The 16727-nt window shown below is 31.1% G+C and overlaps 1 protein-coding gene across 1 annotated transcript in view; it reads right to left on the reverse strand.

Annotated features, from left to right (window-relative positions):
• Pgant9 (polypeptide N-acetylgalactosaminyltransferase 9) overlaps positions 1-15461 on the reverse strand; it is a 211527-nt gene extending 196066 nt beyond the window's left edge. Inside the window, exon 1 of the transcript XR_016176034.1 lies at positions 14470-15461. The gene's annotated coding sequence lies outside the window, so the exon portion shown is untranslated. The remainder of the gene's footprint in view (positions 1-14469) is intronic.
• Positions 15462-16727: the final 1266 nt, after the last annotated feature.

The following is a 16727-nucleotide window of genomic DNA, read 5'->3' on the forward strand; positions in this document are numbered from 1 at the left end:
GTTATAATATTTATGTATAAAGTATATTCATAAAGAAAAACTTTAAATTGTTAAATATACAATAATTATATAATAATGAAACTATTAAATATAATTGATTATTAGAATTTGATTAATAATAAACTATTTTATTCCTACAGAAACATTTAAGGTAAAAGTATTCACCACTCAAAGGGTTAATATTTGTCTCGCGGATTTTATTTAAATAACAATAACATACTTCCAATTTAACGAATGACATTTTTTTTTTATATCAAGCATCGTTTCACGTAAAATTTCCCTTGCTTTATGACCCCATTGATCTTGTGCACGTAGAAATAATAATAACAATATTGTCGTAAAACGTTGAATAGTACGTAATTAATTATCCATCGTATGAATTATTATCTGATATGATTTATTTTCACACACAAACAGCTTTTATTTTGACTTTGACTAGTTCATTCATTCAATACTAGATGATATGTACAGAGAAACGTATAAAAATATAATAAAAATACTTCTACCAATGGGATGATAAGCTGATCCTGGTTATTTTGTAAATGTATCGTTTTAAAAAAATCAAATCGTGAATAAAATAACTGCAAACATACCCGAGAATTGTGCGTAGCTTAAAACGAACAATGTTTTAATCATCGTGTTAATACAAAAGCTAATGGTATACACATGTGTGTAATACAAATGTTCAATACCAAAGAACATTTTCCACGAATAATAACAATAATTTGTGCATCAAACGAATGAAAAAATTTCTACGATTATAAAACATCGTATTCATTACATCAACAACAACGAATCTCTGGTTTTTTCCGATATAATGTAAACGTCAAATTTAAATCAAAACTTGTGTACACTTTATTAAAGATCATTCGTTTTACTGTTACACATTAACATTGATTAGATTTGACAATGTGAATGTTTGAACCAATGTTATTACAAAAATACAAAATTTCCTGCATGAAATTACAAAATTAGAAAATACGTGTAAAAACGTGACGATGTTTTTTTTTTCTTGAATTCTTTTCAAGTGTTTCCCTAAATAAAAATAAGTTACACTTGAAAGCAATGTCATAAATCATTTGACCCTTTTTTTACCTGTGTAAATACCTGAATTATTGTTAACCTTAAGACATCTTTGTGTTTACGAAATGTCAAGAAAATTACCATAAAAATTTCCATCTTTTTAAAAAAAAAAATAGTAGCTTATCGAATTTTTCCATTTTTCTCAACAAGTGTTTAGAAGTAAAAAAAAAAAAAACGTTTGAAAATCTATTTAAAGAAAAATAAATGTTATTGGAAATTATTAAAAATCGATGAATAAAAACGAACAAAGGTAAAGGAAAGAAAAGAAGAAAAAAAAAAAAAAAATGACAGTGATTGAAAAGCTTTGACTAACAAAAAATACGAGAGACAAAATTGGGAATAATTTTTTACGGGAATAATTTGAAATATGTAGGAAGTTTTTTACCATAGTACCTACCATGAGGTCTTTGTGTGTCAACGAACTATTTTTCAAGTATATTACTGAACTTTATTTAAACTTTTTCATATAAACGAACAAATCGTGTAAAATCACGTAAACGATGGATTTTAATTAACAGATCAAACGTTAGCACGAGAACTTTTATTTTATGTGATCATCATTTTGTAAAAATATTATCGTGTAATTTAATTAAATCGATTAAGCTTAGTATTCATAAATAAAAAAGAAAAGAAAAGAAAAACACACAAGTAATGAATATACTCGTCGTGTAACAAAGTATGCGCATTCACAAAGTTTAAGCAATTTCATATGCCGACAAAGAAATTACTTTTCATTTAAATCTTTATTTATATACCGAAATAAATGTTCCGTTTTAATCTGACCAAGAACCCTTTTCATCATCCTGCTATTTACTATTTTACCACCCACACCCCCACCCCCTTCCATCTCGTGTACATGTTTTTACCGGTTCATATATGTGCACCTAACTTCAACAACAACTTTCCAGACATGGTGTAAGCATTTAACAACATAAAATACAAACATTCTTATATACATCATATATGATTCAAGCATTATAATATATTATACAGTAAAAAGAAAATGACAATTATAAATGTGTCACTTAGTATACTTTAACCATGTATAAAATACAAAAGATGATGAATGAAGACAAGAAACATGAGAGACAAATTCGTTTCTCATCTACAATATGAATTAAGTCGCATACATGCAATTGCTCGTTAGCTCATTATCAATCATGACAAAAAAGAAAATATGATGAGGTAAGTTAAGTTAAAGTTAATATGAAGAAGGAACACACGCGTGATCAAAAATAACGAAATAATACTGAAACACAACCCACTCTTCTCCCTACTCTACTCTTGGCTATCAGTCGCAAGTTTTTCGTGCAAGCAAGCAAGCAAGCAAAACGAACGAGAAAGAAGAGAGATATGAATGCACACACACACAACAAATGCACACATGCACAGATGTATGCTGTGTGAACTGACTTGAAGATACGAGTAGAAAAGAGATGAAGTTGAGGGGAATGAGAAAGAGAGCACAAGTATGAGAGTGTGTGTGTGTGTGAGAGAGAGAGAGAGAAATAGATGGAGAGATGGAGAGAATTGCAGTGTAATCTACAGGATTTCCCTTTGACGTTTCATCAAGTGACGCTCGACCGTTTGTGAGCGCGTGACCGAGCCACAGCCTCGTACAAAGGGATTGCATGATGATGCGAGAGTACATTTATCTTTCGAATGCCGCTGGCAGAATAGCCCTTGCGTTACCACTATCGATCTGAGATAGAAAGAAAGAAAGAAAGAAAGAAAGAAAGTAAAAGAAACAGAGAACAAGAAAAAAAATATCAAATGCTAATTTATTAGAATCGTCACAAAGAAATTTCTTTACTTCTTATTCGTATTCTTTTTTTATTACTTTTATATATACTGTAGATTATATATTTGTTATTTTATATTATTTTAATATTAATATATTATTTTAATTATTTTTATTATTACTAGTATATATATATATATATATACATAATTATATTTAATATTAATTTATAATAAATATATTTTATTTATATACTATATAAAATATCATATAATATAGTATAATAAATATACTATATTTTATATTTTATTTAATAAACATATAAATATCTTTAAAATTATACAAATTAAATTGTCATATTTCAATTTAGAAAATGTAAAGAAATACTTTAAAGACAAATTATTAATATTTAAAAAATATTTACGTGATAAAACATAACTATCATATCAATTGTATTATTTTTATTATTTTATGTATCTAAGATAAAAGAGTTTTGTAATATTAATTACACATTTTATACTTGAAAATTGTAATTTTTTACTTTTGCTGTAAAGCAAAAATATAATCGTGATATGTGTTACTCCTACTATCGATATATATATACATGTGAATAGAAAAACTGATAACATATCTTCTATCTTTTTATCATTCAGAATATTTCCTCTTTGATGATCTATTTATAAAAGTATATTTTTTCGTATGCAATTAAAATCAACCATGAACAAAATAAAATTTTACTAGAATTTTTATTTATATTAGAAAAATACAAAACCAAAAAAAAAACAAAATAAAATAAAATAAAATATGAAAGAGAAACGAAAGAAATAAAAACAATGAAAAAGAATCTTTCATTTAATATTCTCAACGAATGTTAGGTCATTGACCGAATTAAATTATTCAAAATTCTACGACTCGATAATAATGTTTAATTATTTAACAAAAATATTTCTCTAAGACATCTAGAAAATTTAAAAATATTAAAAGACAAAAAAATTCTACAAAAGATTGGAATTGGTTGAATCAGGTCGATCGATGTTTCTCTCTATCCCTCTCTTTCTCTCTCTCTCTTTCTCTTTTATTACAATAAATCTCGCTAAATCATGAATTTTTTTTCTGATCCGATGATTGAAACACCGAGTATATCAGAATGATGAAAACTGAGCCTACTTCATAAAATTTTAATATCACACAGTTTAACGATAATCCCGTTTACTGACGAAGCCAATAACACTTATATCTTTCTATACATATACATATAGAACGTATCCACCCACTTACATAAACAAACTCAAACGTTTTATACAAAGTTTAATGGTTCAAAATTGAATTTGATCGAACTACTACTCAAGAGGTTTTTGGACGAAGCTGTTGAAGAAAAACGATTGGAAGGAATAAGAAGAAGAAGAAGAAGAAGAAGAGAATGGAAAAAAAGAAAGCTTTCTGAGATACACCACCACCACCACCACCACCACCACCCTGCTAGGTGAAAAAGTATCGAGATTCTTCGTGCTATAGAAAATTGGATTTCGTGTGCTAAAAATGAACGGTCCAAGAGTGTCGTTCTGGAAAAGGAAAAAAAAAAGAGAAAGAGATGGAAAACGAGGGTGAAAAAGAGAAAGAGAGAGAGAGAGAGAAAGGACGCTCTCGTTTTCTCTCATATCTCCTTTTCCTCTCCCACCTTCAAACCACCCACCCACCCACTCGCACATCGAGTCTCTTTCGTAGAAAAGCAGCTCTTACATAAGCGGTACGGTACGGTACGGTACGGGAACGGGTACGATATGGAACTGGTACGTGTGATACAAGTACTGGACCAAAGTACCGTCCTTGGAAATTGAAAATTGGGTCGTAAAGGCGGTAACGAAAATGTTCCCAAAAGCTTATGCCTACCTGAAATGATTCAAAAGACGAAAAAAGGGTGTACCAAAATAGATTTCTAGAAGAAGAAGAAGAAGAAGAAAAAAAAGAAACACACACCTGCTGTCTATCTATGTAGATACTTTCTTTAACCTTCAAGTCTTTTCAATCTTTCAAACTTTTCAACGAAAATATATTGTTCTATTTTTCCTATATAATTTCAACATTACATTTCTCTTCACCGAATAAATTTTATCTCAAAAAAAAAAAAAAAAACAAAGAAAGGTTACTTTATTATTCTACTTGAATACTTTACCTTAACCTAAATACACCTGAATGGATTTATAATAAATTTTATTTGTTCAACCATGAAAGATTGCATATTCTTTAACACTAAATGCTGCCACTAAATAATAACCCCATGTGGAGGGAAAAATATTTAAAAAAAAAAAAACATTCTTGAATACGTAAATTATATAGTGTTAAAAAGGAAAAAAGAAGACATCGAAAAATGGGACAAGGTAATAAAATTGCAAAAGATGTTAAACAAAAGAAAAAAGAAAAAAGGAGATGTGGAATTTAACGATAAACTATCTCAATATTTGGCATCTATTCGAAATATATATATATATACATTTCTCGTTTCTCTACCTTTCCTTCCCCCTCCCCATCCCTCCCCAAATTCTCGAATAGCAGCACGTAGAAAAGATCCAATTGGAAAATCCACAGTTTCTAAATCAAGGAAGAGCAGTAGCAGCCAGTGGTGGTGGTAGTGGTGGTGGTGGTGGTGGTGGATAGCTTCACCTCCAATAAACTCGGTAGATCGAAAAAGTTTTCCTGAACGATGGTAGCAACGCCGTTGGCAGCAATGTTACCCACGTACGTGGGGGCCTCCAACTTCGATTTAATTGCACGTCAATTATGCATACACTACCGTGGAAAATTGAGTTTTGGTCATTAACTCGATGGGGACGAAAGGCTTACAGATATAGACAGACATCAGTTTACTGTATTTTATATATAAATATACAGAGAGACAGACAACTCATTTCAATGAACATTTTCTTATTAAATACCTCTCCCTCCTCCTCTCTAACTCACCTTTCATCTCTCTCTCTCTATCTCCCTTTCTCTTCGATTTTAGTCTAATGAACATTTTCAATAAATAATAATATGTTCTACCTGTTTTCAATCTACGTAATTATACTGTATTATTATGTATTATTATTATTATTATTATTATTATTATTATTATATCGTATAACATCAAATATTACTCTCGTTTCCGTTGTTCACGATCGAAAACATAGAAATGACAGGCTGAATCAATAACAACGACTGAAACGTACTGAAAGCATTATAACTATAAGTAAATACACTGTGAAATATTATATGGTAATGTATTAGTATTAGTATCCTAGTATTGCATAAAAATGTGCACACGTAATTCTTAATATGAAAAAATTCATTTCATTTCATTTCTTTGTCCTTTTTGTTTTTTCTTTTTCTCTTTCTTTCGCTAAATGATATTTTTCATGATAATAGAAATGTCAAGAGGTGTTGACATAAAAAGAAAGAAAAAAAATAGTCAACGAAATATATACGTAACACGTAATGTATTTTCGTGCATCGAATAGAAACACAGTTGGTCGATAATAAGGATATTGATAACGGGAAGCGGACAATGATCATTAAAGTAAAGAGCAGCCGGTGAAGAGGTGATGGTGGTGGTAGTGGTGGTATTTCATTGTAACACTCCTCGAACATTGAGAGGGTTCATCGACCCATAACATAAATTATACAATTACGTTTTCAAAATCAAATGGCGAAATAGTGTCTCTAGGTGACGATGTACAAGAAGGACAAAGACCATTTGGTCTTGTTTCCATTCAATTATTTTATTCATGCTTCTATATATATCTATATATATATATATATATATATGAATTGGTCTATTTAAAAAAAAAATACGTATACTACACAAATACAATAACAAACAAAATTGACCGTAAAAATTTTTTAAGGTTGGTATATTATTTGCATAATACACATGATATTATTTATTTTTGTTGTTGTTTCAAGTGAAAGATATACCTGTTTATAATTGAACAATTAATTGTTTCTCTCTCATGTACGTTTTATAAATGTAACAATATCTTTTTGTTATTAAAATATACACTCCGTATTTTCTATTCTGTATAAAAATAATATCGAGCAATAAAAGAAAGATTATCCACATAAAAAAAAATAATATCAAATTCCAAACTAATAAACGTGAAACGTTAATTCTATTTCTAAAGAAATTATTATTATTCGAAAATTGGTTCAAGTTAAAAATAAACACTTTTTTATTGAAACAAAAATCTTCAAGATGATTAGCTGTAAAAAAATAAACGATTGCTATTCTATTTCAACGAATACAATTTGAATTGATTAAAATGAATTATTTTCCGATCCTTATTTTAAATTGGTACTAATGATTGATAAAATCGCAGCTCGTAAATTGCTACTACTAGTACAACTACAACTACTACTTTACGTTTGTATAGGAACGTTTAACATCGAGGACCACGATTAACGCTCGTTTAACGTCGAGTGAAGAAACTGACGAGAATAGTTGAGAAAATAACGAGATAGATATAGAAATAGAGAGAGAGAGAGAGAGAGAGAAAAAGAAAATGAGAATGAACAAAATTATCTACAATTTTAGAAAAAGAAAAAAAAAGGAATAAGTATGTTGCACGACAAATGGGGGAGCACCCGTTCTCAACAATTATTTTCCTCATTTGGCCTTTACAAGATTTTACTCCTACTTTTCTCCTTCTTTTTCTTCTTTTTCTTTCATTTTTCTATTCCTAGGAGAAAAGTTAAGCAATGATACTAACACTTATTGTTAGGGAATCATCGTTGATTCCTAAGATACATATTCCTAACGAATTCCATCGTGAACACGGATCTCTAACTATCGATCGCTATTACATGCCTTGAAGGTTAAAACGTGCTTTGCTTAAAAAGAACACACTCACGTGTACCTTTTAAATGAGTTGAATTTTCAAACCAGAAGATCTTCCACGAACAAATTTCAAACTGAATCTACTAGTAATCTGCTTGTAAAAATAAAAATCCTATTTCGTATCGCGTGTGTTTTTTTAGTATATAAATATATATATATACATATGTATATATAGATATGGTAAATAATATAAATGAAGGGTTAACAGTAAAATAATCGAAATTGAGAGACTGCTATTTTACGATCCATATTTTCTACGACACAGTGTTTCTAACGAAAATATAGAAAATAGGGAGAAACAAAAATACTTACAAATACATATCCTAACATACATATAGGAAAAAGTGTACGCGTGTGTGCACGTTGAAAGAAAAGGGCCACCAAAAACATTCATCGAGGAACATTCATCGAGAAACATTCAATTCCACTAGGATAGGAGAAGAGATGTAAAATACGTTTCGTTTTGAAAACATTTTCACTCGATATAGGTGGATGTATTTTGAAAACGTTTCTCTAGCTCGTCGAAGGACCGTGTCGACTTTTTGATCGACTTTCTTTCTCTTTCTCTTCTTTTCTCTTTCACTCTTTCTACACTTATTTCGTATGCACATATTTTCATGTTTTCACGAAAACCTACGGAAAACCCGTTGCATTTCGTGGTCGTTTCTTTCGAACGTTTCTTTTCTCTCTCTTTCTTTCTTTCTTTCTCTTTCTTACTCTTTTTCATCTTCTTTCACGAGACACAACCTTCCTCGAGTAACGCAAAAAAGAAGCTTTTTCTACGGGCTTAAACTACGTATACGCTACGCACGCATACATCCATCTAAATATAAACGGTGTATGTAAAATACTTCGATCGATTGTCTCTCAAAATAAACGAGATATGAAGAATTTTTTCAACTAGACGATGTGTTTTTTTGCAAATAAAAAGAGAGAAAATTATTTTATTACAAAACATTACACATCATTCATCACCACTCTTTCTTAATCTTCTATGACCGCTCAATTTTTAAATCCATTTGAAAATGAATAAATATTTCATACGAAAATAGTTTGTTTCATTTTAACGTATAAAATGTTACCATTTCGAACGTATACGCTTTTATTTAAAAATAAAAATAAATAAAGTACCGAGTTACTCATGAAATAACTTTGATATCATAAAAATAAAAAAATAAAAATACCATATTTTTTCCTTTCGAAATCAACTATATCTGCAACTCTGAAATTACTCTCCAACATACCATCTTTTTGAGTATATAAAATATATATACTCATATATATAAATATATATAAAAGACTATATAAATATATATACATAAATTTTTAATATTATTTTTTATTTCTTTTCTAGCCAATGAATAATTTAATTATAATAATAAAAAGAAAAATTCAACTACACTTGAGTGATTATAAATAAAAACAAAAAAAAACACTATATTTTTTTTCTTTTTGAAATCAATTATATCTGCAACTACATAATACCGTCTTTTTAAGATACAAATTTTTAAATTTATTTTTTTTCCAACTAATAATTAATTTACGATGATAATAAAAAAAAAGAACATTTAACTACACTTAAAGGATTATAAATAAAAAAAAATATATATATATGCACAACTTTTAAAATTACGTATCCGTTATAACAGGTCAAAGGACAGATATCAAAGTTAACATTCCCAACAGGATTTACTTTAGATATTACACGTTTGAGATTTTCTTTTTTTTTTTTTTTTACAAATATTAAACGTTTAATGCGGTATTGCAAGTATGCAGAAATAGAAATAAAAAAATAAAAAAATCACATAAGAGAGAAAGACAAAGAAAAAGAGAAAAATATATACCAACTTAAGAGAAGGATGATGGTGCACAGGTGAGGAAAATAAGAAAAATACAAAAATAGAAAGACACGAGAAGCAAAAGGTAGAAACGAAGCAATCTGCCTGAGTCAACCGGTCTGACCACATGTTTGCCATGAGTCGCTATGTAACCGGATGGGAACTTCGACTCAGAACACCGTAAGCAAGCTCCGTTGAGCCCGAGCTTAGACCAAAGAACAAATCGATCGAACCCGAGTACTACTCACCGTTTATTTCGTCGACATTCTCCAACTAACCTCTTTTACTTTTTCCATTTTATCCCTTCCGGCAATCGACGTTTTAACCCCTAGAAGACAATCTATTGAAAAAGAGAAAGAGAAAGAATGAAAGAGATCGTCTTTCGTCTATTCCCAAAAACCTTTCGAGACTCCCTAAGGTAGAAAATTCGATGGACTAAACCCTGCATTTTTTTTTTTTTTTTTATCTCATTTTTTCTTTGCCTATATTTTCAATATATAAATTCAAGTAGAAAGATTTATATACAAATTAAACGTGTTGAACGTAGAAAGAATTGTATTTTATTTTTCCAAACAAGTAACAACAACATGACAAACGGACAAGGAATGGGTGAGAGTAAAATGAGAGAGAGAGAGAGAGAATACTGATTTATATGTATATGTAAGAGAAGAAGAGAAAACGTGGTTTATATATCTAATCGTGCAACCAATAATCAATAAACTTGTCCTATAGATGTGCATATAATATATATATATATCTGTATTTTAGTTCGATAGATATCTATATATATATATATATATATATTCGTACGAGATACAAGTTACTCCAGTCGAGTGTCCGATTCGATCAAACGACAAAAAGGATCGATGGCGTCGAGGATGTGTACAACGAATTACAGCTATCTGACCGTAACAAGCACGTACAATATACAACGGTACGCTAGCACGCTGGCTTGGCCATTTAAAATTTAAATACCCGCGTCCGAACGCACTGCAAATACGCGTTCTTTCACGGCCGCAATCAACGCACGTAGAGGTATACACACATATATATATATGTGTATACCTGTAAGAACGAAAAGATCGATGGTTGTGTTCAATTCTCTAACCAGGAAAATAAATAGAAAAAAAAATAGGGAGGGAAACAAGAAAAGGGAGAATATGGAAAAGATAACAACAAAATATTATCGGGTTCAATCGTAATGATAAGGGAGAGTGTCATGTTCGCATGTGAAATAGATACGTTAGGTATATCTAATCCTTGATCTTGAGTATATATCGTTCAGGTATTTTTTCTATAAAGGAAAAAAAATAAAAGAGAGGATATAAAAAGATATGAAGATAAAATCGATAAGCTCTAAAATAAGTTCCTATAATAATTCGTTTGAAAGAAGGAATATTAACCTTGAATTCTTATACAAAATTTCCTCTATTCTAGTTTTAAATAAAATTCATTATAAAATGTATTCATTAAAATATAGAAAATATATAATCTAATGATTTAAATATATATTTATTAATAAATCGAAATATAACAAAGTTGTCCTTAAATTTTATCTTTCATTATACATATGTATATAAATTTTTTGTTTTGTTTATAGCTTTATTTAATGTCGCATCAACCATCGAGGATTATTAGCGACATAAGAGTTATACATTATAGTTTATTAGACATATTTATTTGCTTAAGATATTTTAGTAGATTTATATATATATATAAATTATATATTATAATTATAATTATAAATTACTTTCCGAACAATCCAATATATAGAAAAAAAAAATGACTATTGTGCTGCAAAAATAAATATAAATATTAAGAAATTAATTTATGAATTAGAATGAAGAAAAAAAACAAGAGCACGTAAAAAAAGATTTGATTCGAATAAGATTTGATAAATGTAACGTGCAACGTGACGGATTTTAAGTTGGATAATGAGAATTCTCGAGGATGAGGAAATGAAGAGAAGAGAAAAGAAAAGAAGAGAAGAAGAATCCAACTGGTTTTAGTATCCATGGCAATTAAAAGCGAGACAAGGTGGAGAGAAACCGAGAACGATCCTGGTAACGGTCCTAGCTAGCTAGCTCGGACTTTGTATCAGGACAAACTGTTACGAGTACGAGTACGTTGGACACGTACGTAGTTAAGCTACCGCATTCGCGGACGAAAATAGTAGCGAATGGTACTGACTGAGAGAAAGGGAGGTTGCTAGGTAGCTAGATATGGGGTTTGATGGGGGAAGCTGAGAGGGAGAGATGGCTGTTACATTTCGTAGAACAAAATCCTCTTTGAAATCACAGCGATCACGTCCGACGAACCGACGAAACCCTACCACCCCCCCCCCACCACCCTTCGGCGTGTTTTCGTATACGGGTTGCTAATAAAAATAAATAGGAAGGATTGTGGTAAACGAAAAGAAAAGAAAAAAAAAAGTGAGATGACAAAGAACGCAAAGGAAAGTAAGTTAGAGGAACAATAACGTGATGAATATTTTATATAAAAATGCACAACCCTATCCTTTATATTTGTGCAGATAATTTTTTTTCTACCTGGTTTTCCCTTTTTTTTTTTTTTTTTTTTTGATATCATTTACGAGAAAGAAAATCATACAATTAATTAGGCCGATAAGAAAAAACGAATGCTGAAAAAAGTGTATAGAAAATTAAATGTAAATTGAAGGATTATTTATAGCGTATTAAGAAATATTTTTTCTTTTTTTTGACAGCATCCTTGACAGATTTTAATTAAGAGAGATAGACGCGTGAATTCGAAATAATTCTAACAAACGATTTTAGAATTATCTTGCGTTACTCGTTGACAAGTATTTTTGAAATTGTCCTAGTTTTTCGCGAACTCGTACAAATATATATATACATATATATAAATAAATATATTCAAGTAGCATACTAGTTTCTATGCATAATAAATATCTATATGCATTGATATCGTACACACAGTAGTAGATAAATGATATAAAAAACGAAGAAAAATAGAAAAAGAAAAAAAGAAAGAAAGAGAGAGAGAGAGAGAGAGAGATGACATGAGTGACGATCGATCTCGAAGAGGGTAAAAAGCGAGAAATTTCGATAATTCGTGAAATTTATGAGACTTCGCGTGTCAGTAAAGTACGATGCAATAAAAATACAACTATGTATATATATATATGTAAAACGATCGTATATAAAAGAAAAATCTGAAGAAATAGGAAATGAAAATAATAAATTTCTGAAAACAAATCTATTCGGAAAAAAAAAAAAAATAAACGAATAAAAATATATAATATTTGATACTCGATAACAAAATGTATTTCGTCGTTAACGATGTTGAATATGGAACGTTGCTAATAAGAGAGGATATAAACAAACAAACAAACAAAAAGTAAGAATGATATTAATTCAATAATCAACCAATTAAATACAGCTTGTTAAATATCACCAAATTGTACACCCTTATCTATTGGAGGAGGGGAGAAAGTTATTACACGTTGGGTGAGATTATACAGCAGGTGGTGTCATTAAGAGGGTGGGGTTGGTTCTATTTCGATCTTCTAAAGATTCTCGATTCGTATTTAAAATAACGATAAAGTAATCAAATTGAAGGAAGAAAAAGTAATAATGTTCGATGTAATAGAACCGGTAGTGGGCGGAGATGATGGTAAAGCTCGTAGATTTACGTTAGCATAATTAATCGTAGAGGCGTAAACTAACCAAGTAGAAGAAGAAGAAGAAGAAGGTAGAAAGAATCTTGAGGAATTAGGTAGAAGCTTTGACACGACGAACGATCAATCAAGTCGAACCGCGAAAAGTAATTCTTTTAAAACGCTTTTGGGGGTAAAGAAGACCCTCCCAGCACCTCTTCTTCACCCCCAGACTCTATCGCGAAGGATGCTTAGAAAGTTCGTTAAAGCAGCAAAGTGAAAATCGCGTAATGACCGAGTTTCGGCTTACGCTCTAACTTTTCGTTTGTCACGAGAAGGCGAGTCCTAGTTGGGTTGCTCACGTTAAATACAAAGGACAGAGGAAACGCATTTAACGTAACATTGTTTCCTAGTTTCTCTCTCTTTCTCTTTCTTTCTCTTTCTTTCTCTTCTTTTTACAGATAAATCCTAGACAAGTCAAGCTTTATAAAAATAGAATTGTTAAGCATTAAACCTATACCAATAACATTTTTATACTAAATTATATTCAATCAAATGATCAACCTTTAAACAATAATAATTATCAATTTGGTATTGACTGAAATAATACAAAAAAAGTTATTGGATAATAATAATAAAGGAACATTATATTTATCATTACAGCAATCGTTAAATCATATGAAAAAAAGAACAATAAAATTTTAATTACGGATTTAAGATTAATAGCGGTCGTTATAAATTTAACGTTGAGAAATAGACATAAATAAATAACAAATAAAAAGAAGTAAGAAAATAATAGAGAAGAAGAAATTATCGTTAGACGAGATAGGCGCTCAAATAGCATTGATTTTTCCAATGAAAATGACGATAACGGCGCGTCGTTACGAAATGCTTAGAAACGCTTGATCGCCGAAACGAACTAACACCGGCGGTACACCTGTTTATGTAGGTCGCATGAGAGAGCCCTATCACTCGTACATCTGGGTTACGTAGTGGTAAATACAGTACCCTCTCTCTCTATTTCTCTTTCCCCTACCTCGTGAAGCCGGCACGGAACAATTTTCGATCGCACTTTACACCGTCGTCCACGATACGTTCCGGATAAAACTTAATGACCATCACCGACTAAGGTAAAAACTAAGGACTTTAACAATATCTCCATCGATTTCTTTTTTTCACGAAGGCCTATAAACTTTTCTAAATCATCAAAATACAATAGAATAGAATAGAATAGAATAAAACAGAATAGAAAAACGAAACTAGCATAAAAAGAGAAAGTGTTAGGTAGCTTTAAACTCACCGATGACACAAAGGAAGGAATAAAAGATGTAAAAGATGACCAATCTTCTCTTTTTTTTTTTTTTGAAGGTATTTGAAATATAGCGTGAGACTTCTCTTGAACGTTGTGTCGAAGCGATGAAAAGGGGGCGTTGCGTGGTTCAAAAAGTTAAAGCAGAAACGTCAGGCAAGATTCCAAGCTCAATGTCAAGGCGATCTGAGGTAAACGTCCTGGACAACACGAGCAGAATCAAAAAGCAGGAACAATAAGCACGGACCTGACCACCAACAGACAACACTCAGAATCAAAGATCTTCTTTAAAAGTCTTGATATGTTTTTCCTTCATCATGATTTTTATTAAACGTTGTATGCAACAGCAATAGACACTTTAAGCGTGACACAATACACACTTGCGCTTACGTCGAACTACTAACTATTAATAATTGTAAGATCGCGGAGACGCGCGCGCGCACACACGTTTCTGTTATTGCACTAATCAAAGAAAGAGAGAAAGAGAACAAATCAAACAATGAATTTTTATTTTAAATGACACGCTTGTTTTCTCTATCTATTTTAATTACTACAAAGATAAATGACAATTTTTGACTCGTGTGTTGTCTGTCTGTCTGTCTTTCTTTCTCTTTTTTCCGTCTTATCGGACTGTTCGTTTTAACAAAAAAAATATTAGACAAAATGAATGATATAAAGACGGATGAAGGAGGACAAAGAAGAGCAATGAACGCTAATGAAATTCTTCACGAATGAAGCACGTGGTGTGGTATCGTGGATAAATTAATTTCGAATGTTTCTAATTCCTTTCTTTCTCTTTTTCTTTCTTTTTTTTTTTTCTTTTATTTCGATCGTTAGTTCGTTCGTTTGATGGACCTTTTAAACGTTATTCTCGTAGATCTGTCAATGGAACGCGAATTTTTCCCACTGTCCTCAAACACAATTCGCTATACTCTCTTACAGCCAGACGGTGCAATATCCGCGCCGCGACTGCCTTTCCCCGTTCGACCGAACGTGATTAATCCCCCACTCCCCCACCTCATGAGAACGAACCGTCGCGAACGCCATCGAGCGCCACTGTGCATTGAAAATGCGCATGCGTACCCTATCTACCTTGATCTACCTACGATATCAAAGGTACCGCTTATCGAAACTCATCTTACAGATCGATAACGATTAGGCGCGTTATCGAAAATCAAATATAGAATATATTTTTTTGTTTTGTTTAATTTACGAAGAATTAAAACATTCAAGGGAGCTAAAAAAAATTTGTCATGTTAAATATCATCATACATAGGGATGCAACGATGAGAATATGAAACAAAAGTAATCAAATTTATTTCAGACGTAATAAATATACTTTGTTTTTACTATTTAAAGACATTTATAAAAGAAATGGCTCTCGAACAAGAAACACACTTATCCCCGAGTAATCGCGACGAAAGAAATCGAGCTGTTACGAGTAAGCCGTTCCGCGGATTTAAATTCTAATTCGAGATAGGTCTGTGCTACGCGATGCTAACGGGGAAGAGGGTTAAATTCGTTGGGCGAAGCGAACTACTAATGCGTTTCCGTCAGTCGAAGACCCCGAAGGAATTTGTAAATTCGACGGTAGAAGTTTTAATCGTCCATCAGGGAAGAAACGAGGGGCACGAACTTTTCGCATAGTAATTCTTCCTCCATTCGCGCGGAACCTTTCGCCAAGCCATGCTCGCTGACCCGAATTTAACACGAACGACTTCGAACGTGCAGTCTTTAGTATATATACATATATATATCTATTTCTTTTTTTTTTTTTTATTGTTCTTCTTTTTAATATATTTATTTTTTCCAAGACACAGAAAAAAGAAATACTAATTACACTACATAGATTAGACTTTTAATATCACGAGTTAAGATTGAAATTGCAACGAGATTAATCGTAGATAAAATAAAATGATCAAATTCAAGACACTTCAAATAGATGGTAAGTCTGAGTATAAGGTTAAACGTTCGAACGATTATCGAATTTATTCCGACTTATTTTCCCCTCTCTCTCTCTCTCTCTCTCTCTCTCTCTCTCTCCTTTTCTGTCTATCTTTTCGCGAAGTAAAACGAACAAACGTGTAAAAAGTAGCGAGAGCTTATTGGCTTGTCTGGTGTCGGACCCAAAGTCCTCCTGTCGTCGTCTAGCTTTTCAAGAGAAAATATAGGGTTAAAATCGTCTCTGTGCAATATGTGTACTTTTCTCTTGTTGTCGTTTATCGATTTGTCTCACAATAAATCACACT

This window comes from Polistes dominula, unplaced genomic scaffold (assembly GCF_049000335.1).
Source record: "Polistes dominula isolate Pdom_NZ unplaced genomic scaffold, Pdom_raw_medaka contig_79, whole genome shotgun sequence".
Lineage (NCBI taxonomy): Eukaryota > Metazoa > Arthropoda > Insecta > Hymenoptera > Vespidae > Polistes > Polistes dominula.